Source organism: Leopardus geoffroyi, chromosome X, assembly GCF_018350155.1.
Source record: "Leopardus geoffroyi isolate Oge1 chromosome X, O.geoffroyi_Oge1_pat1.0, whole genome shotgun sequence".
Taxonomy (NCBI): domain Eukaryota; kingdom Metazoa; phylum Chordata; class Mammalia; order Carnivora; family Felidae; genus Leopardus; species Leopardus geoffroyi.
In genome coordinates, this window is record NC_059343.1 from 120,712,662 (window position 1) to 120,736,070 (window position 23,409).

Consider the following 23,409-nt stretch of genomic DNA (forward strand, 5'->3'; position numbering starts at 1 on the left):
TCAGATGTAAGATCCCTGATCGGTTGATAAGTCACTCAAAAGGGAGGATTTATTGGATGGGCCTGACCTAATCAGGTGAACCCTTTTAAAAGCACCCTTTCTGTCACCTGGCTTGGAGACCAAACAACAGGATGATTGATTCCTTTCTTTAGGTCACGACCAGCTGACACTTTGAGAGAAGCAGAATTTGCTATTTGCCTCTGTCCCTAAAGAAGATAAAACTTTCGTTTTTACAGTTGATACATCCCCTCTGAGTGGGGAGACATTTCGTCACCCCATTTCGTGCTGTGATTTAATCTCATTTCTTCTACATTAATTGCATGCTGCTTCCCTTCTCCCTCATCCCTCAGTGTGTAGTGAGGAGAGATTGTAGCTTGACCTCTTGATACCTGAGGTCAGAGGACCAGAATCTGGATGCAGGCCCCATGGTTTACTTTTCATATATTTATTTTATTATTGAGGTATAGTTCTTGTAGCATTAAACTTACCATTTTAATGTGGCCAATTGAGTGGTTTTCAGTATATGGACTATGTCATATAACCATCCCCCCTGCCGAATTCTAGAACTTTCTACCACCCCACCTCCCCCCAAAAAACCTGTCCCAATTAGCAGCCAGTCCCTATTCTGACCCCCTCTCCCCACTTTTTCTATTACCTTATTAAGCTTTCCATCTGTATGAACCTGCCTACTCTGGATGTTTCATATAAATGGAATTAATATGTGTCCTTTCGTCTCTGACTTATTTCACCTAGCATAACGTTGTCGAGGTTCATCTACGTGGTGGCGTAGCTGCCACATACAACATCCATGATGTAGTACGCTCCTTTTTGTGGCTGAATCATATTCCATTCTGCAGATAGGCCATTTTTTGTTCATCCATCCGTCCATTGACGGACACTTGTGGGGTTTCCACTTTTGTGGGCTACCATGGATTATGCTGCTATGAACATTTGTGAACATATTTTTTGGCATGCAAATATGTTTTCGATTATTTTGGGTATATATCAGCGAGTTTCCTTGCTGGGTCACATGGTAATTGTGTGTTTAACCTTTTGATAAACCGCCAAACGATTTTCCACCTAGGCGGCGCCATTTTACGTTCTCACCACATGCAGCGTAGGAGGGTTCCAATTTCTCCTCATCTTTGCCAACGCTTGTTGTTTTTCAGCTTCTTTTTTTTTTTTTTATTAACTGTCCCGGTGGGTGTGAAGCATTACCTCATTGTAGTTTTGATTTACAACTCCTTAATAGCTAATGGTGTGAAGCGTCTTGGCATTGGCTTATTGGACATTTCTGTATCTCTTTTGGAGCGATGTCTATTCAAATCCTTTGCCCAAGTTCCAGCTGGGTTGTTTTTCTTTCTGTTGATGAGCTATGAGAGTTCTTTATATATTCCGGCTATTAAACCCTTACCACATATGTGATTTGCAAACATTTCTCCCATTTGTGGGTTGTCTTTTCACTCTCTTGATAGTGTTCGTCAATGCACAAAAATTTCATTTTACTTTTTTAAGTTTTATTTTTTAAGTTTATTTATTTTGAGAGAGACAGAGACGGTGCCATGTGGGGTAGGGGCAGAACGAGAGGAAGAGAGAGAAAATCCCAAACAGACTCCTCACTGGCAGCACAGAGCCCGACATGGGGCTTGAATTCATGAAACCATGAGATCATGACCTGAGCCAAAACCAAGAGTCGGACACTTAACCAACTGTGCCACCCAGGTGCCCCAATGCACAAAAGTTTTAAATATTATCAAGCCTAATATATCTATTTTTTCTTTTGCTGCCTGTGTCAAATTTAGGAAATCATTGCCAAATCCAAAGTCATTCAGATTCACCCCTATGTTTACTTCTAAGAGTTTTATAGTTTCAGCTCTTCCATTTAGGTTTCTGATCCTTTTTTTTTTTACTAAGTAGGCTCTATGCCCAATGTGGGGCTTGAACTAATGACCCCAAAATCAAGAGTTGAATGCTCTACCGAGTTAGCCAACTGGGTGCCCCAATTTTTGATCCATTTTTAATTAATTTTTTAAGAGAGTAGATCTTTTTTGTTTTAATGTTTATTTATTTTTGAGACAGAGCACAAGCAGGGGAGGGGCAGAGAGAGAGAGAGTGAGACAGAGGATCAGAAGCAGGCTTTGCACCGACAGCAGAGAGCCTGATGCAGGGCTCAAACTCACAAACCGTGAGATCGTGACCTGAGCTGAAGTTGGACACTTAACTGCCTGAGCCACCCACGTGTCCCTAATTAATTTCTGATTATAGTGTGAGGTAGGAGACCAAACTCATTCTCTAACATGTGGATATCTAATTGTTCCAGTGCCATTTCTTGAAAAGTCTATTCCTTCCCCATTGGATGATCTTTTATCTATCTATTTATCTATCTATCTACCTACCTACCTACCTACCAACCTATCTCTTTATTTATGTATTTTAGAGAAAGAGAGAGCATGACGAGTGAGCAAGGGGCACAGAAAGAGAATCCTGCGAGGTGCATAAACAGAGGGAGACGGGGAAGAACGGAGGGTTGGAGCCTGGAGTTGGGCTCAAGCTCACCCAAAGCAGGGCTGGAGCTCATGAACCCCAAGATCATGACTTGAGCCAAAGTCGGATGCTTAATCGACTGAGCCACCCAGGCTCCCCTGGATGATCTTCTTGATTATTGGAGTTTTGTAGCAAGTTTTGACATTGGGAAATTTGAGTCTTCCGAGGTTGTTCTTTTTTGGTAACCCTAGGTCCTTTGCATTTCCATATGAATTTTAGGAACATCTTGACTATAGCTTCTCTTGTTTTTGTTTTTGTTTTGGCTGGGTACAGTATACTTTATTGATGGTACATGATAAAGTAGGGTTCCCCAAGCCCCTCCCCTTCTTCAGGGGGTCTGGGATGGAAACTACGTAAGGTCGGGAGATTCTCAATGTGTTGGGGGATGATGAGTTAGAGCAAGGACTCCCCAGAAGGGAGGGCCTCTCTCTTCCTCTTGCTCTTGCTGGGACTGGTGGTCCAGGGAGCTCCTACTCCTTGGAGGCCATCTGGACCATAAGGTCCACCACCCGGTTTCTGTAGCCAAATTCGTTGTCATCCCAGAAAATGAGCTTGAGAAAGCAGTCATTGAGGGCAATGCCAGCCTCAGCATGGAAGGTGGAAGAGTGAGTGTCGCTGTTAAAGTCACGAGAGACAACCTGGTCCTCAGTGTACCCCAGGATGTCCTTGAGGGGGTCCTTTGATGCCTGCTTCACCACCTTCTCTTTGTTTTTAAGCTTATTTATTTATTTTCAGAGACAGAGAGCAAGCATGAGCAGGGGAGGGGCAGAGAGAGAGAGAGAGAAAGAGAATCCCAAGCAGGCCCTACACTATCATTGCTGAGCCCGACACAGGGATTGATCTTGGAAACCATGAGATCATGACCCGAGCTGAATTCAAGAGTCAGACGCTTAACTGACTGAGCCAACCAGGTCCCCCTGCTTCACCACCTTCTTAATATCATAGTATTTGGCAGCTTTTTCCAGGCGGCAGGTCAGGTCCACAATGGACACGTTGGCGGTGGGGACCCGGGAGGCCATACCAGTGAGCTTCTCATTCAGCTCAGGGATGACCTTGCCTACAGCCTTGGCAGTGCTAGTAGAAGCAAGGATGGTGTTCTGGGCAGCCCCTCACCATCACACCACAGCTTCCCAGAGGGGCCCTCCGCAATCTTCTGGGTGGCAGTGGTGGCATGGACTGTAGTCATGAGTCCCTCCATGATGCCAAAGTTGTCACGGATGACCTTGGCCAGAAGGGCCAAGCAGTTGGTGGTGTAGGAGGCATTGCTGGCGTTCTTGAGGGAGTTGTCGTACTTCTCTTGGTTCACACCCATCACGGATGTGGGGGTATCAGCAGAAGGGGCAGAGATGATGACCCTCTTGGCCCCACCCTTCAAGTGAGCCCCAGCCTTCTCCATGGTGGTCAAGACCCCACTGGACTCCACAATACTCGGCACCAGCATCACCCTATTTGATGTTGGTGGGATCTTGCTCCTGGAAGATGGAGATGGGCCTTCCACTGATGACAAGTTTCTTATTCTCAACCTTGACCATGTTGTGGAATTTGCTGTGGGTGGAATCATACTGGAACATATAGACTATGTAGTTGAGGTCAATGAAGGGGTCATGGATGGCGATAATATCCACTTTGCCAGGGTTAAAAGCAGCCCTGGTGACCAGGCACCCAATATGGCAAATCCATTTAATTTGACCTTCACCATCGTGTGTCGGGGACATGGCTGGCACTGCACGAGAAGATGCGGCTGTCTGTTGGACGGGGAGAAGAGAGCCTTGATCGTAGCTTCTTTTTTTTTTTTATAATTTTTTTTAAATGTTTATTATTTTTGAGGGAGAGACAGAGAGCAAGCAGGCGAGGGGCAGAAAGAGAGGGAGACACAGAATCGGAAGCAGGCTCCAGACTGTGAGCTGTCAGCACAGAGCCCGACGCGAGGCTCGAACCCACAGACCGTGAGATCATGACCTGAGCTGAAGTCGGCCGCTCAACCGACTGAGCCACCCAGGCGCCCCGATCGTAGCTTCTTTTTTTTTTTTTTTTTTTTTTTTTTTTTTTTTAATTTTTTTTTCAACGTTTATTCATTTATTTTTGGGACAGAGAGAGACAGAGCATGAACGGGGGAGGGGCAGAGAGAGAGGGAGACACAGAATCGGAAACAGGCTCCAGGCTCTGAGCCATCAGCCCAGAGCCCGACGCGGGGCTCGAACTCACGGACCGCAAGATCGTGACCTGGCTGAAGTCGGACGCTTAACCGACTGCGCCACCCAGGCGCCCCGATCGTAGCTTCTTAAAGTGAGCTGAGCTTATAGCCACGACCCCAGTTCCATGTCGATTAGCAGCGCTTTTCATTTTTGAGGAGGTGGAAGTAAGGGAAGGGGCACACCAAAGGGCTACAGGTCCCAGGCCCTTGGGACTTCGGTGAGTCTGTGCAGCAGAATTCACAAAGGGAGCAGTAAGGCTCTGAAGTACCCCTTCTCAAGCTTTCAGGAATCATGCAGTGATCTGCTTGTAAAGCAGGTTCTGATCTAGTAGGTCTGGGGGCCCGAAACTTTATTTCTTTTTTTTTTTTAAGTTTATTTATTTATTTTAGAGAGAGAGAACATGAATGGGGCAGAGGGAGAGTGGGAAAGAGAGAATCCCAAGCAGGCTCTGCACTGCCAGTGTTGGAGCCCAATGTGGGGCTTGGACTCACAAACGGCGAGATCATGACTTGAGCTGAAATCAGGAGCTGGACGCTTAACCAACTGAGCCATCCAGGCGCCCCTGAAACTGTATTTGCAACAAGCTCCTAGGTGACACCAATTCTTCTGGACTCTGAAACAGACTTTGGAAAACAAGGCACAATTACCATTGACTTCTATGCAGTAGTCCAAAGTAGGAAGCTGAGACATCACTTGGATCTATCATTTAGACTGTTCCTTTTTTTGTTTTGTTTTTTTATTTTTTTTAACGTTTATTTATTTTTGAGACAGAGAGAGACAGAGCATGAGCAGGGGAGGGGCAGAGAGAGAGGGAGACACAGAATCTGAAACAGGCTCCAGGCTCTGAGCTGTCAGCAAGCACAGAGCCCGACGCGGGGCTCGAACTCACGAACCGTGAGATCATGACCTGAGCCGAAGTCGGACGCTTAACCAACCAAGCCACCCAGGCGCCCCAGACTGTTCCTTATACAAGAAAAAAAAAAAAAAAAGGAAAAGAAAGGACAAGAAAACTAGGCCTATATGGGGGAAGAAAGGGAATTAGCAAAGTCCATAGAACTAGGTAGAGGGTAGGGGCAAAGCCTTGAAAATCTGGTTTGAGACCTCTTTTTTTTAATGTTTATTTATTTTTGAGAGAGAGAGAGAGAGAGAGGGAGCATGCACAAGCCATGGCCCACAAGATCATAGGCTGAAGTCGGATTCTTAACCGATCGAGCCACCCAGGCATCCCTGGACTCTTGATTAAGTTTGCATTTCCCCCAACCTGTGGCTGTGTCCTGTGTCAATCATTTTCCATTCTGCCCCAGAGCACCTGTCCTTCCTGCCATCTCCAGCCGATTTCTCCCTCTTTTGCAGCTTGTTTTCAGTGTATTTCCTTAAAAGATAAAACATTAGGATTGAGCATTTGAATGTATTGGGTGTTCACACAAGCCTCTGTGTGCATCCCCCTAGGACTTCCTCTGGGCATAGAATGAGGGGAGAGACTATGCATACGTGCAAAGTGGTTAAATTCCATCTTTTCCAAAATATACAAAATTATACATGCTATGTGAAGGCAGAACTCTAAATGAGTCCCCAAGATTCTCCACACCCTGGTGGTGAATGTACACTTCCTGTGTAACCCAGAGATTGTGAATATGATAGATTTCTTTCCTATGATTCAGTTATGTTATATGAACAGTTGATTTTCTTTAATGTTTATTCATTTTTTGAGACAGAGAGAGAGAGAGAGGCAGAGAGAGACACACACACAGAATCGCAAGCAGGCTCCAGGCTCTGAGCTGTCAGCACAGAGCCCGACGCGGGGCTCGAACCCACAGACCGTGAGATCATGACCTGAGCTAAAGTCAGACACTTGACCCACTGAGCCACCCAGATGTCCCTATGAACAGTTGATCTTAACAAAGGTAGATTCTCTGAGTGGTCCTGACCTAATCACATGAGCTCTTTAAATCTAAAGTTAGAGACAGAGAAGTTAGAGATTTGAAGCACAAGACAGATTTGATACACTATTGCTTGCTTAAAGAGAGAGGAGTCCATTTAGCAAGGAAATTGAGATCTCAGTCCAACAAAGGACAGGGAATGAAATTCTGCCACCAGGAACCCAGCCAGACTCCTAACCTATAGAACTGTGAGCTAATACACAGATATTGTTTTAAGCCACTGAGTTTGTGATTATTTGATATACGGTGATAGAAATACTATGCTCTCTTGATGACTGAACTATGTTTCTATTTTGTCTTCATTGTCATGGAACTCAGAGTCAAATGTGAGGGCAGAAATGTTCAGTTTTAGAGATCTTTACAGTCTATACCTCTATTTTCTTTTTTAAATTTTATTTCATTTTTAATGTTTATTTATATTGAGAGAGAGTGGGGGAGAGTCAGAGAGAGAGAGGGAGAGAGAATTCCAAGCAGGCCCTGCACTGTCAGTGTGCAGCCGGACATGGGGCTCAAACTCACAAACAGTGAGAGCGTGACCTGAGCTGAAATCAAGAGCCAGACGCTTAACCGGCTGAGCCACCCAGGCGCCCCAACAGTCTGTACATCTATTTTCAATGTTTTTCTCTTAGTCATGGCTTCCTGCATTTTTGTGTATTTTGTCTGATTTTCCTATTCTTAATTATGTTTAACATTCAATTTATGTAATCTTTTTTTAGTCTCATTATAAAAGCAATATGTGCTCATTGTAGAAAATGTGGAAAATACAGTTCAACACAAGAGAAAGAAAAAAACTAAGCATTAGAATTCTATCACTTCATCTGGAGAAAACAACTGTTAATGTTTTGATGTATTCCTTCCAGTCTTTTTCCCTATGCCCATGTGTATATTTTTACATAATGAGATCATGCTGTATTATTATTCATATTCTTATCGTAAGCTACTTCTAAACATTTAAAGAATAAACGGGATAGAAATGAACATGTATTCAGTGGTTTGAAAGAATTTTAAAGTTTGTATTTATTTATTTATTTATTTATTTATTTATTTATTTATTTATTTTTAAATTTTTAAAGCTTTATTTATTTTGAAAGAGCGCATGAGCAGGGGAGAGCCGAAACCACGAGTCGGAAGCTTAACCCACTGAGCCACCCAGGGGCCCCTCAAGATTTTATTTTTAAGTAATCTCCACACCCAACATGGGGCTCGAACTTACAACCCTGTGATCCAGAGTTGCACGGTCTGCAGACTGAGATAGCCAGACACCCCCAAAGGTAGTGTGTGTGTGTGTGTGTGTGTGTGTGTGTGTGTGTGTGTGTGAGTATTTGGTTGTTTAGGTCAGCAGATCTCTTTTGTTTCCTTCCTTCTGTTACCCCCATGACACTTGGTGCTTACATATGTTGAGGGTCCCCAAGACCACCCCCAGTTCAATGTTTTGGGAGGATGGCTCACAGGACTCAGCATACATTCTTCCTCACAGCGATGACTTCCTGTAGTGAAAAGATACAAAGCGAAATCAGCAAAGGGGAGAGTAGCATGGGTGCCATGTCTAGAGGAAACGTGGAACGCTGTCAAAGAGCTCTGTCCCAGAGGAGCCATCCGCTCATCCCAGAGGATGCCGGTAATTCCTCCCGCCTGAAATTGTGACAACACGTGGAGACTATCGTCTGCCAGGGAAGCTCATTAGAGATTCAGTGTTCAAAGCTCGTAATGGGCTGGTATTGGAGGTCCCCTTGGCCCGGCATGTACCAGCATTCTAGACTCCCAGAAGGAAAGCAGATGTTCGGCATTAACCATAGCGTTTGTACAAACAGTTCAGGCCCAGCGAGCCAATACTTTCAATTAGGGACCGGTGGGAACCCTCCCCAAATACGAGCTCCCAGATTCCAGCCAATGGCCAACTCTGCCAAGCAGCCCAAAGGTGGCGATCTCAAGCCTGCTGTGTTCAACGTTTCCTGCACGTCATGTAAGTACCACATTCCCATAGTCGTGCTGCAGTTACGCGCAATATTCAACGCCCTGGTTACCTGCTCCCTCCCACATAAAGTAGATTACAATATGGATGTCTTAGTTCTAGCTGCTATAACTGATAACAGCAGAGTGAGTGGCTTAAGCAACAAGCTTTTATTTCTCCTGTTTCCGAGGAAGTTCAAGGTCAAAGTGATGGCGACCCCAGGGACTGGTAAAGGCCTGCTTCTTGGTTCGCAGATGGCCATTTTCTTCTTGTATTCTCACATGGTGGAGAACAGGGAGGAAGCAAGGTCTTCTGGTGAGGGCACGCATCCTATCATGAAGGCTCTACCCTCACGACCTAATTATCTCGCAAAGGCCCCTCTTCCTGATATCATCATATTGGAGGGTAGGAGTTAAACATATGAAATCTGGGGGGATACAAACATGCAGTTCATAACAATGGATGAGAATCACCTCTATGTATGTATTTTTATTTAACTTTTTTTTTCAAAAAAATTTTTTAATGTTTATTTAGTTTTGAGAGAGAGAGAGAGACAGACCGTGAGTGGGGAGGGGCACAGGGAGAGAGGAGACACAGAATCCGAAGCGGGCTCCAGGCTCTGAGCTGTCAGCAAAGAGCCCAAGGCGGGGCTCGAACTCACGAACTGTGAGATCATGACCCGAGCCGAAATCGGTCACTCAACCGACTGAGCCACCCAGGTGCCCCTGTATGTATATATTTTTAAAGTCAGTCAGGAGCAAAGGTCTATTAAAGCTGTCATTAGGATAGACAAGAGCTGGTCATGAAAGACCAATACCATGAGGAAAACTGACACTTTGGTGTCCCATCTAGAGAGTCTCGATCTGGAGGGCTGCCTCTATTTCCCCAAGGTTTGTTCTTGCCTTTCCCAGCCCCACCACACTTCAAATTCCTAAGTAAAGGACAGACTCAGAGCCTTACAATGTGCTCGGTGGGTAGGATCAAGGGCTGTCTCACAGAGCCTTGCACAAGAGGAGCAGAGTGTCATCGCAGAGGACCTGTCCCCTTTCACCCAGGCCCATGTCGAGTGGCTTCTTATGAGGTAACAGAAGCAAAGGACTGCCTTTGTCTCTGCAGTTAGGTTTCTGTGATTTTGCCGGCTCCAAAGATCAGCCTCTTGTATTGAAAATCTTATTTTGGGGATGCCTGACAGGTATGAATGACACACAGGTGGTTTTTTTCGTTTTTGTTTTTTCCTTGCACAAGAGATGCTTTTACTGTGGGATTAGGCTGTGCTTTGGTGGGCGGGGGGGGGGGGGGGGGGCAGGGATCAAAAAACAAAAAAAAAACAGAAAAGCATGTGCCTTTGAAAGAAGCGGGGAGCCACTCATCGAACTCATCGATAGGGTGCCTTTGCAAGGGTACCGTGAATCCATAGAAGCCACCCTTCCCGGGCATATGCGGCTCCATGGGGCACAGAACTCGGTGACTGGTGCCCTTGTGCAGACTGGCAGAAAAATGCTCCTTCTGGGAGAAGGTAGCTCCAGGCCATTGTGCCAGGCTTGGTGAGCAGAACTGTGGATGGATTTCAATTGCCACTCACTTGCTCTGCTGGACACCTTTCGTGCAGACACGATTGAGAACAAATAGGCATGCTGGGAAGGTTCGCAGACGTGTGGCATTATCTTCCTTTATCCTCTTATTTAAGAATCGAAGGACCTGTCCTGTAACTTGACTTGTCTTTGAATCAGTTGAACAAGCTTTCGCATCCACACGGGCAATTTGGAATCAGCTCCCACGGCTGGAGTAGCACAGAGGGGGTGCTCGATGCGGGGGACAGCGTGGATACTCATTAGTTGATTTCATCATGGAATAACTCATTATCGAATCGCGGTGCTCAAGGGTTCTCCTAGCTACCCGTGTTGAGACATGGAAAATAACATTTTAGCATGGGAAAGCTGTTTTATCTGTTATGATTATTGACGTAATTGAAGAGCCTTAACACGCCTCCATTCTGTCATCTGTAACATGAGGAGTGAAAATACCGAGGCGCAGGATTGTTCTGCAGGCTAAAGGAGACGTCAGATGAGTCGGCAGGTGCCAGTTTCCCCATCAACCCTACCCGTTTTCTCCTCTAATTCCTCATCCTTACGCGATGTTAGATGACACGGCATTTTCATTTTTAGGACCTTACCTACTCCCGCAACGTGCCCTACGAGGCACACGGAACGAGGTGGAATAAAAAGCCTCAGCTTCCAGCAGACCTGGATACACTTTCACATGCCTGAGTACGGGTTCCAAAGCCAATCTCAAAGATTCTTCTCTCTCCATTGTTCGTACTACACATAGGACACAATGAGGACCTTCGGGAAAAACTGAACACATGTGAAAATCCCTCTAGTACTTGGGGGAGCTTTCCTCAAGTGGCAACTGGGTCTGGTTGTTTCATGGGCAAACATCATGGGGAAAAAGGAGCCTTTAAATGGTTGAATCGAGCACGTTCGGTTGAGTTTCATACACAAAGGAATCTTTACTATATGACTGCCTCTTGCTTGCCTCTCTCTCTTTAACCTGCAATTGTTAAAACCGGCAATCCTATAACGGGGATCTAAAAATAGGGAAGACGGTGCAGAAAGAGAAATGTTAAATCATATTACCCAAAGCACTTAAGTTCTTATTCTTTAACATTATACCCCTCTGTGAAAAAATTGTATCGTCTGCCAGGTTTTGCCAAGTCAGAATACACTGCTGTGAGTGAAACAAAAGCTTCACTCAGGAACATGCGGGCCCGCTGAAAAGTCAGCCTCCTGAAAAATGATTGCCCGGTTCCTCTTTTCCGCTTTAAGTAAGATGCTTTTGGTTGCAACTAACGGAAACTTCTACCTCGAAATACCACCGGCCAAGGCCCAGGGAAGTTCTCGGCGAGATACCGAGGCATCTTCTGGAGTCCGAGGGGGGCGAGGACGGCGGGGCGTCACAGACATCAGGCAGGCCCTGGAAAACACTCGGGAGACCCAGGCTTCAATTTGCTACCGTTGGTTTAATGCTGCTTCTCGCTGAGCGTGTTTGACTCACTGCCTTGGCATCCACAGGGCTGAAGGTGGGTTACGTGGTCCAATCAGCTATTGCGGGGCGGCTTGCTGTTGGAAATACACCACAGTTGTGCCAATACGATTGTCTCCGAGGCCGACTGTGAGTGGCTTCCAGGCGCCGGTCGAACGAAGACCACGTGACCGAGAGCAACCTTGTCAACACCCATTTGAACCGTCAGCCTTTCTCCTCTCTCTCGCTTGCTCGGCCCATCTCTTCTGTTCCGGTTCTGTTTCCCCGTCGTTTCATTCATTCTCGTTCTGTCTCTGCCGTTCTCTTCAAGACACTGGGCCTGACGGGGCTGATCCACACCTCCTGCAGGTACGGGTCTTCGGTCCAGGCCAGTGGCGGAGACTGACTGGTGGCCTGGCACGAAAGAAGCCCGCTGCGCGCACTAGCTGTTCTTTTTCAAAACCTTCCTTGGGTGTTCTCTGCCTGGCCTGTGTCCCATTAGCCTCGCTCCCTCGACCCCGGCTAGGATCAATCACCTCTATGCACTCCTGTCGCTGAATCTTGTATATATGTTTTGGTTTTTTTCTTAACTTTTTTTTTTTGTTAAGAATTTTTTAACGTTTATTTTTGAGAGACAGAGACAGAGCACAAGCAGGGGAGGAGGAGGGAGAGGGGGAGACACGGAATCGGAAGTGGGCTCCAGCCCAACGTGGGGCTCGAACCCACAAACTGGGAGATCATGACCTGAGCCGAAGTCGGACGCTTCACTGAGCCACCCAGGCACCTCTGGATGTTTTTATTTTCATCGTATGTTACGTATTATATTACGGTTATTTATTGGCATGGCTGTCTCTCATTCTAGACTATAAGCTCCTTGGGGGAGATGAGCCGTGTTCTTCTCTTTCAACCCATTAATGGAGATGAGGTGTTGCGCTGTGCCCGATGCATGATAAGTGCTCTGGAAAGGCTTGCTGAACCGAATGTAAGACGTGTTCTCTGCCTGGTCTGTGTTCCATTACCTTGGCTCCCTCGGCCCCAGCTAGAATAAATCACTTCTCCCCCACTCTCCAGGGTCAAATTTCTCTTACTACTAGAAACTGGAGTATAAGCTGTCTTTCTTTGACCTGGCTACCATGCCTTGTTTACTTCCCACCAGCCAAAATAAGAGGCAGACCTCCAAATTAGAGGTTATCTCTGAGCAATTAATTAATGTGGGTCAGATGTGTCCCGAGTCATTTTTGTGGCTGGCCAGTGGAGGAGGAATTTAATCAAGATGAACTTCATCGGAAGAAAGTGTTAATCTGAGTTAAGCTTCTCTGCTGGCTCCGAACGGTGACTTCGGAATGGGAATGTCGGGTTCAAATGCATATGGTGTACCCAAGTTGTACACACAGAGTCATCTCCCCAAGGATATAGGCCCCAGTGCTGATAACGGAAGGATTGCGTCCTCAGCCTCCACCCTTGTTTCTGGCTTCATTTCCTTATATTCCCTATTCCCTTTGCTTGTTTCTGCCTCGCAGCCCCCATAATCCCTTCTCCTGCCCCGGCCACCTAGCCCCCGTTCCCTGTACCCTCTCAGAGGCCTCTCTGCCCTGGCGTTTGTTTGTTGCAGGCGTATGTGTATCTATTTCCAGTGGTTTTAATTTCATGGTGCACAGGCCTTCAAAGCACACTGACACCTTTTTTCTAAGATTGATGTTGACACAAGTCCTCTTAAATTAATGTTCTCATCTGGGCTAATTTGCCTGAAGGGAGTAAATTCATATGCAAAACTGCAGAAAGCCAGGGGTGGGAGAACAGGAAGAAAGAGGAGTTAAGGAATCTCTTTTACTGTGTAACCAGCAATCAACCCAGGAAGATAAGAAGGGCAGGTTTTATTATCAACTCCAGTGAAGAAATGAAAAAAGGAGGCAGGTCAGAGAAGTCATTTGCTAATAAGGAGAGCAGGTGGTGTTTAAAACCTGGATTTTCTTTAAACCTTTTTTTCTTAAATGTTTCATCTATGTTTGAGACAGAGAGAGAGAGAGAGAGAGAGAGGAAGGGGCAGAGAGAGGGGGAGAGAGGAGGATCTGAAGCAGGCTTTACACAGACAGCAGCGAGCAAGACGCAGGGCCCGAACTCACAAACCATGAGATCATGACCTGAGCCGAAGTCAGATGCTCCACCGACTGAGCCACCCGGGCACCCCTGAAACGTAGGTGTTCTCATCCCTACCCCAGGGTTCTTCCAATCCCACCACGGCGTTTTTCATATATGCTGCCTTCTTTAAAAATGAGAGAATCCCTTCCATACCATGCAGCAACCAGGTGTTAATGAATAATTTAGACTAGGGGTCAGCAAACCATGGACTGTAGGCCAAACCCAGCAAGCCACATCTTTTGTGATTGCCCACAAGCTCAGAATTTTTTTTTCTACATGTTTTAATGGTTAAAAACGGGAAGAATAATATTTCAGGGCACATGAAAATGAAGAGAAATGGAAAATTTGACATCTACGAACAGTTTTAATGAGACCCAGCCGTGTCTGCCCATTTACGTATTGTTTCTGTGCTGTGAAGCTCCGAGGGCGGGGTTGAGTAGCCGCAATGGAGACCGGAAGGCCGCCAAACCCAAAGTGCCAGAGCCTTCCTCGGCCAAGGTTTTGCTTTGGGCGGCTTCAGCTTCCCACGGTGGAGTGGCCAATAGCAGACAATCCTCCTGCGGGGTCAGAGGTCAGAAGGTCAGAAGGTCAGACGGTCAACAGAAGCCTCACGCTGCATCACACTGCCTTCGGCCTTCACCTCATCACGCAAGCATTTTATGGCCTCGCATCATCACGGGAAGAAGGGTGAGTACAGTACAGTGAGACCTTTTGAGAGAGAGAGAGAGACCACATTCACATTACTTTTATTACAGTGTAATTGTTTGTTGTTGGGTATTATGCTTGATCGCTTGTTGTGCTTAACTTCTAAATTTATCATAGGTATGCATATATAGGCGAAAGCGGTCTGGATAGGGTTTGATCCTCTCTGCGGTGTGAGGCAGCCGCCGGGGGTCCGCTGGAAGGTGTCCCCCGTGGATGGGGGGGGGGAACCGGTGTATTTCCAATCTTGACTCTTCGCAGAAATACTTTCCTGGCCACCAGTTTAGGTCCTTGCTGTCTAAAGTGCTACCTAAGTGCTGCCCCTCGGACCACGTTGGAAATGTCGACTATTAGGCACCTTCCAGACCTAGGGACTCAGCAGCTGCATTTTAAGAAGCCCCCCCTCCCCCCCTCCTGATTCGTATGCACATTAAAGCTTGAGAGGGGCAGGCTCGGAAGGCAATTGATGAAGGCTTTTTCTTATTCCACAAGCGGGAGTCTGTTACTGAAAAGGGAAGAAGCCTTAGGGCCCGACAGGTAGGAATTTCAATTGTTTTCCACCACTGCCTTGGCTTCAGCTTCCTCACCTACTGGAAAGAGAGGATAAACAGGTGTTCCTCATGCGTTTGTTTTGGGACTGGATGGTGTCCTCGTTTCCTAGGGCCACGCTGACCAATTACCGCAAGCTAGATGGCCTACAACGGCAGAAATTTCTTCTCTCACGGATCTAGAAGCCGGAAGTCCAAAACCAAAGGGTCAGCAGGGTCATGCAGAGCCTTCCGAAGGCTCTCAGGGAGAATGCCGCCTCCGGCGGTCCCAGAACATCAGCCTCTGCCTCCGTGTGCCTTCACATGGCCTTCCTCTCCGTGTCCGCTCCTCTTCTTAAGAGGACGACAGTCATTCAATCAGGGGATCACCCTAATTCCAGTGTCCTATCGTCTTAAGGTCCTTAGCCAATGATATCTGCAAAGACCTTGTTTTTAAATCAGGTCACATTCTGAGGTTCTGGATGGGCAATGAACTTGGGAGGGGGCCCTAGTCAACCCACCACAGATTACATCAACAGAAGTCCAACGTCTGGCACACTGTGAGCACTTAACACACGTGTTTGCTCTGCCCTCTCTCCCCCTTTCATTCAGATGACTGGAGGGCCCAGAGTAGAGTGGGGAGTTGTTGTAGGAATCTCCAACTAGATCTCCCCCATTTTGACAGAGGGGTAATCTTGTCCACTGGGGCACACAGAAGATGCTTTCGTGACATGTGTCCCGGAGCCAAACCAGTTGTTTCTTCCTTTCTACATTTTGGAGCAAAAATTCTTTTCAAGGGAGGGACAAATGCAATAAACCGGAGGCGAGGAGAGCCTCAAGGCTGGCTGTTGTACTTGAAGGTCCCATTGTTTTCCTCTCTGCTGTGCCTGTTCTGGGTGAAATTCCGCAGGCCGTGCTTTCTGTTGTTCCTCTGAAGGAGAGCTTTCCCTTTACGCCCCAACCCCCGTACATCCCAGGAGAAGCCAAGCCAGGTTCTAAATGTCAACTTTCTCATGAGCACATCTTGACAGGTGTTAGTTTTGGGGTGAATCAAATTTGGGGTCTCCTAGCTCATGCCATCGTTGGCAAGGTCCAGATCGACCAGGTAGCGTGATAAGCTGTTCGGTCAGTTCCACCACCCTATTTCCCATTGCTTTCGTATGTATATCAGCAACATTTCCTTTCTGAAGCTCTGGTTCCCACGGAACCCTTGCATTGCACTTCTGTGACACAGATCTGGTCTATGCTGTATTAGTTACGCAATTAGCCGCCAGTAGTCTGCATTAGAGCTTTGTGAATTTCCTGTAAACAGTCTCCCTGGTAGAAGATCTGTGGAGATCTCCTCAGTCCCCAGCAACCAAGTGCTGTAATTCTCCACGCAGTGCCTGTCTTGGAGCTGAAACAAATCAATAGCTAAATGCGACTGCAGCTAGATTACTAACTCAATCTTCTGGTCTCCGAGGAGCCTGCTGAACCAAGAGTGGGAGCTGTTATTATTGGTAGGAAGAAATCTGCCAGGAAGGGGAGATCCTAGTTTTGGAGAGCGTTTTTATTTTTATATTTTTCAACTTCATGTTTTTCAGTGATTCTTCGGTACGTCTTTTCCGATCCTGTTTTAGCAATTGATAAAAGGGTATTGAACCATAGCCATCAAAACTCTTTGTTCTGCAAGTAGAGGTTTAAAGAGCATAGACTTTATTTTCCTGCAGAAGAATTTGGAGGAGCAAGGTATGTTGCACCCAAAATAGGAAAATTGCCTTTGAGGAATTAAACTTTAAGCTCAACATACATTGTATCAAAGCAAAGTCACCTTAGAGCTGAGATTCTCAGCTCTGGCAGCATATTAGAATCACCTGGGGAGCTTTTAAAAAATACTGATGCCCCAGGCTGGCTACCAGACGTTCTTATTTCATTGAACCAGGGTGGGGCCCAGGTGTTTTATTAAAAGCTCCCCAAGGGATTCTAGAACGCCAGCAAGGTTGAGAATTTCCTTAAAGAGACAGAATAGCTTTTCAGACTTCAGGATTTCACTCACACCGTTGAATGCCGCTCAAGTAAGAATGGGTCATGCATTACATGGGGGAAGGAGATGGCTAGCTAAGGAAGCCAGGAAAAGCTGATCTTTGAACCCTTATCTGAGCACCGGTGCAAAACCCACCCCCCACACCAGTCTCCATCTCCCTTCCCAGCTTGGTCTCCCTTTATGTTACTGTCTATCTAAAATATAAGCTCCGTGAGAATAGTTTGGTTTGGGGCCTGTTTTGTTCACACTTGCATAGCCTAATGCCTATTAGGGAGAGCCTGGTACATGGTAGATACGTATGTTGAATGAACGGGTAAATGCATAAATGAAAGCAATGACAGGAGCATGTTTTCCTATTTCTTTAGCAAGTAGTTCATACCGCGGAAGCAATACAAACGGTTATCTTTAGCTGACTCCATAAAACATCACAAAATAATCACTTGATTAAGGTTTGGATTCAAATGTATGTTTGCCGAAGGAGAGAAAGAATATGCTGTTCTTAAACTGATCTGGGTCCCGTGACAGTAAGTCTCCCTGTATGTTAAATTGACATTCAGATCATACTTTGAATTATAGGTAGAAATACCGATAGGGAGAAAAGGAAGAAAATGAACTAGCTGTGCCAACGATTTCATTCCTGTGACATATTTCTCATTCTACATTAATAAATTGGCATTTGGGTTTATACATTATTCTTGTGAGCTTGATTAACACAAGTGCACTCTTGAGCGATGAGTGGATTCACCTCTGCCCTCCGCATGTGACTCACTCAGGTTTCTGAGTCCTCAATGCCAAGTGTTAGACCTTGGACCAGAGCAACTTCACCAAGGTCACGAGGATAACCCCGTGAAGCCATTTCCACCTCTACCTAAAAAAGACTTTTAACATTTTAAAATTCATACCGCGTTTGAAGAAACACAAATATCTCTCCGCGTCCTTGATTGTGACTTAAAATTCCTAATTTCCTAGGTGAAGATCATTTCATAATTTGCTTTCTTGGACTACAGAAACTGCTCCCTCCTCCACCCTCACGCCCACCTCCAGTGACTCTCTTTTGCCCGCCTGGTTGAAAATCACTGGTCCAACAGAGCCCCGTGCCGGGACCCCTTGCAGAGTGGGCGGGTCCCCTGGCCTTCAGCTGTGACACGCAGGCCCTCTGGATAGTGGACCCACACCTGCGTCCTCCTTACTCCTATGCATCGGTCTTGGCCTCTGGCACCGGGATCCTTTGCAGAATAGACTTCTTTGAAGACTTCACTCACTCCTCCTTAGTCTTAGTGTTTTGAACCCAGAATAAACAAAACAGAGCAAAACAAAAGCCAGAAGGCATTCCCGCTAGTTTAGTCTTACGGACCCATTGCTCTCCGCGGAGTTGGGGGAAAGGGACAGAAACTGAGCCCTGGGTTGAAGACACCCCAACGCCAAGAAATAGCTCCTTGGTCTGCCTTCAGCCACATATGTGCACATAGTCTCTCAGCACAGGGAGGCCTTACAGTGGCATCTCTTCCAGGCTTTCATTCTGTGTAGCTGCCCTCAGACCATGACATCATCAGGAGACTTAAAACTACCGGCAGTGGTCACAGCAACAACAACACAAGAGTTAAAGGCCTTGGCCTTTCTGGACGTTGGCCAGGAACCCCCCCCCCCCCCCATGTACAGTGCTCGGTGTCTGGGGCCTGCGCACAGCAGGTGCTCGGGAAGGCCAGGTGGTTAGTTAGCAGAGTCTTGTGGTGGGGGACTTTTCTGTGTTTTATTCCCCTTAGACGATGGCACTTTCCTCTCCTTACTAAGTCATCCATCCGCTCCCTTTCGTTTTACCCTCTTCCTTGTGCCTCTGGAACTGGTATCTCAGTTGTTAATATGCACAGGAATCGCCTGGAGATCTCATTCGGTACGGAGCCCACGTTGGGCATTTCTAACAGATTCTCGATGATGACAATGGTGCTGGTACGGTGACTGAGGACCTGAGTTTTACATTTTATTTCATTTTAATTAATTTACATGTAAATAGTCACCTGTGGCTAGCGCCTACCTACTAGACAATGCAGCTCTAGAGGAGGGACCGACCAGCAGGCTTTTTTCTGTAAAGGGCCAAATAGTAAATGTCTTGGGCTTTGTGGGTCGGGTCGTCTGGACTCTGTCACAAGTGTTCAACGCTGCCGTCGTAACGTGAGGAAAAAAATACATAAGCAAACGGGCACGGCTGTATTCTACTAAAACTTCAAGCCGGTGGTAGGCTGGATTTGGCCTGTAGGCTGGGGTTTGCAGACCTCTGCTTTGGAGCATAATTTGGTGATATTAAAAGAAAGATTTAAAAAATAACCTGAAGCATATTCCCGAGACTGAAATAAATGCCTTTCTTTACATTTAAATCTGAATGCATAAAACATTAGTTTTGCTTTTAATCCAGAAAAACTCCATAAGCAAATTGTCTTTCAAAAATTGAAACCTAATGTTCTATGTTATTGTATAAAATTATTGCCCATGAACGTTTATTACTGTTAGTCTATTGGATAGCTAGCTGTTCCACACACACACACACACACACACACACTTTTTGTACGCTTCTTTTTGGTCTCGAAATCCTGAATGGACTGCCATTCGTACAAATGTTAGCAGGCTCCGTGTGCTTATTATGCAGTTAAATACTTAAATACTAAACTCTGGGGCGCCTGGGTGGCTCAGTCGATTAAGCGTCCAACTTCGGCTCGGGTCACGATCTCATGGTTTTTGAGTTCCAGCCCTCTGGTGGGCTCTGTGCGGACAGCTTGGAGCCTGGAGCCCGCTGGGGATTCTTCTCCCTTTCTCTCTGCCCCTGCCCCGCTCACGGTCTGTCTCTGCTTCTCTCTGAAAAATAAACAAAAACGTGAAAAAAATTTTTTCAAGATACAAAAAAAAGTAAAAGAGAAATACTAACCTCTCGACCTGATGGTTGTGGCAGTGAAACTACTTTCTCCACCAACTCAAGAAAAATGTGTGTAGTCAGTTCCTGTTAATCCAGCTGCATTTCTTTTGTTGTTGTTTTTTGCAACAGCCGCCTGAACTAATATTTTATGTATGTTTTATTAAGTTGGCAACATTTTTCCACTTATACTATCCATCTTGAAATGATGAATGCCATGCTGGGGCATTATTAGTTTGCATCATTAACCATTAGAAACAGTAAGGAGTTGCGGGGTAATCTCTCATTGTGCTAAGCACAGAATGTTTTTCTCCGAAATGAGCAATCTAAAGATAATCACATTTTATAGATGCAAACGATTTCACATTTCTTGTGAACACAATATGTGTTCAGAAATCATTATCGTGCCAGTTTAATAAGCCATTACCCTGAAATGGCTGTAAATGTGTTTGGCGAAGACGAGAAATATTAATGGGACGCTGGTCACAAGTCACACCTCTGGTCTCGTAAGGAACAGTTGAGAACGATGGTATAACCAAGATGGCTTGAATTGAGGGGTATGCTGGCTCTACAAGGGGTGAGATCCTCCGAAAGAATTGACCTTCTCTGCCTATTACCCCCAAACACAGTCAGTGGTCCAAATCACGGTTTCCAAAGACGACGCAGTGAATTTGTGTTCAGTTGGGGCTGATACTGATATCTGAGCAATGCACATTCTGGTGGAAATGACAAGATAGCAGGGACCTGGGGGCGCCTCACTGGCTCACTCAGTAGAGCATGCGTCTCCTGATCTCAGGGTCGTGAGTTCGAGTGCACCCACGAGTACACCCACGTTGGGTGTACAGATTACTTAAAGATAAAACCTTAAAAAAAAAAAAAAGGTAGCAGGCACAATCAGCAGACCTTCTAAGAGCCTAAGCCTCGCGTGTTGTGGTTCAAAATTGGTCCAGTGAAGAAGCTAAGTAGGTATCATTAGAGACTAGGCATGTGGTGCAGAATCCAGGGTAAAGCCCAGCTGGGTACTTGCGGCTCTATCCTAGGACTCCTCGACCCTAGCTTTAGGGCACGTGTCTAATCTAGGCCCCAGTTACTTGTGACCAGGGAGCCTGGGGCAAGCTGAGGACAAAGTACAGGCTAACAGTACCCTCCCCCCTCCCCAGGTGGGAAACGTGTGATATTCCTCAGACTCTCCCGGCTGCCCAAGAACAGGGGAAAGGAAAGAAAGCAGCTGGTTGACTGATAGAGATCACAGTCCTGCAGGACAGGAGTCTCCTTCAGTTTACGGAGAACTTGGTAAACCGCAGGAAGGAGGCAATCTTATCCACAGCCTGATCCCCAGAAACCCATAGACTCCGTTTCCCGGAGCCCTAATATCACCCTCATCAAGATGGAAGGGGTTTCAGCGCTCGCCGTGGTGATGTGGGAAACTAAGGCAAGTGAAAAATTAAATTCCCTTACTGCCTATAGCCCACTGACAAGTCCTTGAAACTGGCAGAGTGACCTTCCTCTAGGAGCTCAGCTGCCTCGATGACGACACTTTGTTAAGGGTAAAAGGGAATCTTGGCTTAACGTTATCCTGACCCCCCAGGATCCTGTGAGTCTCCTTTGACATATAAAAATTCCTTCCTCTCAGCTCCCCCAAGATATATGCAGGCAATCATACTCCAAGCTTACGGCCCCTGATCTACACCTGAAGGGTCTCATGATTGAGGTTTCACTAAACGGTAATGAATGGCGTTTTCCTAACATCATCAAGCCCCTCCAGGTCCTGGAAACCTGGCTTCCAGAATTCCTTGGACACTTACTCTGTCCCTGACCCCTTCCCCACCCGAGGGTATATAACGAGTTACCCGTCACCACCCCAGGGCAGCTCTTCCTGCCCACGGGTCCTGTCCCCCTGCTTTAATAGAATCACCTTTTTGCACCAAAGACGTCTTCAAGAATTCTTTCTTGACCGTTGGTGCCAAACTGCCCCCCATCACCCTAAAACTTCATCACTTGTGTAGATGAGGTTTCTAAAATCTTACCAGGCTGGAAGTAAGGCAGCTTAAAAAAAAAAGGTAGGTTTCAAAACCCAAGACCTTTCGGGGACCTTTTATGTTATAAGCTGCTGTACAAATATCTTCCCATTGTTAGCATTCTCGAACCCTCCTTCCCTTTGGCACACCCGTCACGTGTCACGTCACGGTACCAGTGCTGCCTTGCAATTGAGTTTGTGCACTTTTCTCCCTCATTTGACTGTGAACTTGTGGAGGGTAAAGGTCATCAAGTCCACGTCTGTATCCTCAGTACCTACATGGTGTCTGACTACGGTGAATACTAATAAAGACAAAGAGAAGTTTAAACTGGATCTCAAAAGCCAAAGGATAATTATTCAAAAACGATGTTTTTATAAAAGTGAACCGCTTAACTAAAGAATATTTTCAACAGTGTGTTAAGTAAAAAAGGAACATGATATTTTTTTTTATAAACCTGAAGTTACGTTCAACAGATTAAGCTCGCTTTTCCACTTACCCGGGGCTGTTAGAGAGGGCTACCTGGTTAACTCTGGCCGTTGCCTATAAGAAAAAAGGACAGGGCGCCTGGGTGGCTCAGTGGGCTAAGCATCTGACTTTGGCTAAGGACACGATCTCACGGTTTGTGAGTTTGAGTCCCGCATTGGGTGAGCCCTGCTTTTCTCTCTCTCTCTTTCTCTGCCCCTCGCTCACTTGTGCCCTCTTTCAGAAAAAAGTCACAAAAATCAGGAATAAACTTCTGAGCCAAAGTGTAGGAGACTTGGCATGGGCCATCCACCAATGTATTTCTTTTTCTGCCCAGTGACGGGGTCATTCTGTGATGGATTTTCCATCCGCCTTTGTCTCAAGATGTCTGTGTGGCGCTGAGATTCCTGCCACTCCATGTTGAACATGCAGCACAGGTGAGAAATAGACCTTTATTTTGATAAGCCACTGGGATGTCTAGGTTCATTTGTTACGGCAGAATAATCCATCGTATCCTCACTGACATAGGTATATCGAAGAGTATCGTGTGGATATACCGTGATTTGGCAATTGTATGGTGTTTCAATTCCATTGTTCCTGTTATTTGATGGATATCATTATACGTAAGTCTCTATGGAAATTCGCGGTAATTGTCTTTTTTTCAGATTTTATTTTTAAGTAAGCTTTAACACCCAACATGGGGCTCAAACTCACAACCCCAAGATCAAGTGTCAGATGCTCCACCAACAGAGCCAGCCAGGTGCCCCTCGTGGTAATGTTAAGTTAAATTCCTAGAAATCAAATGACTGGGTCAAAGAATTTGGAGCTTTTTCGTTTTATTTTTTTTTATTTTTATTTTTAAATATTTTTTTTAACATTTATTTATTTTTGAGACAGAGAGAGACAGAGCATGAACGGGGGAGGGTCAGAGAGAGAGGGAGACACAGAATCCAAAGCAGGCTCCAGGCTCTGAGCTGTCAGCACA

General features: G+C 46.0%; 1 pseudogene; it reads right to left on the minus strand.

Moving 5' to 3' along the window:
* Positions 1-2,967: 2,967 nt before the first annotated feature.
* Positions 2,968-4,243, minus strand: LOC123594830 (annotated as a pseudogene).
* Between the last annotated feature and the right edge of the window lie 19,166 nt (positions 4,244-23,409).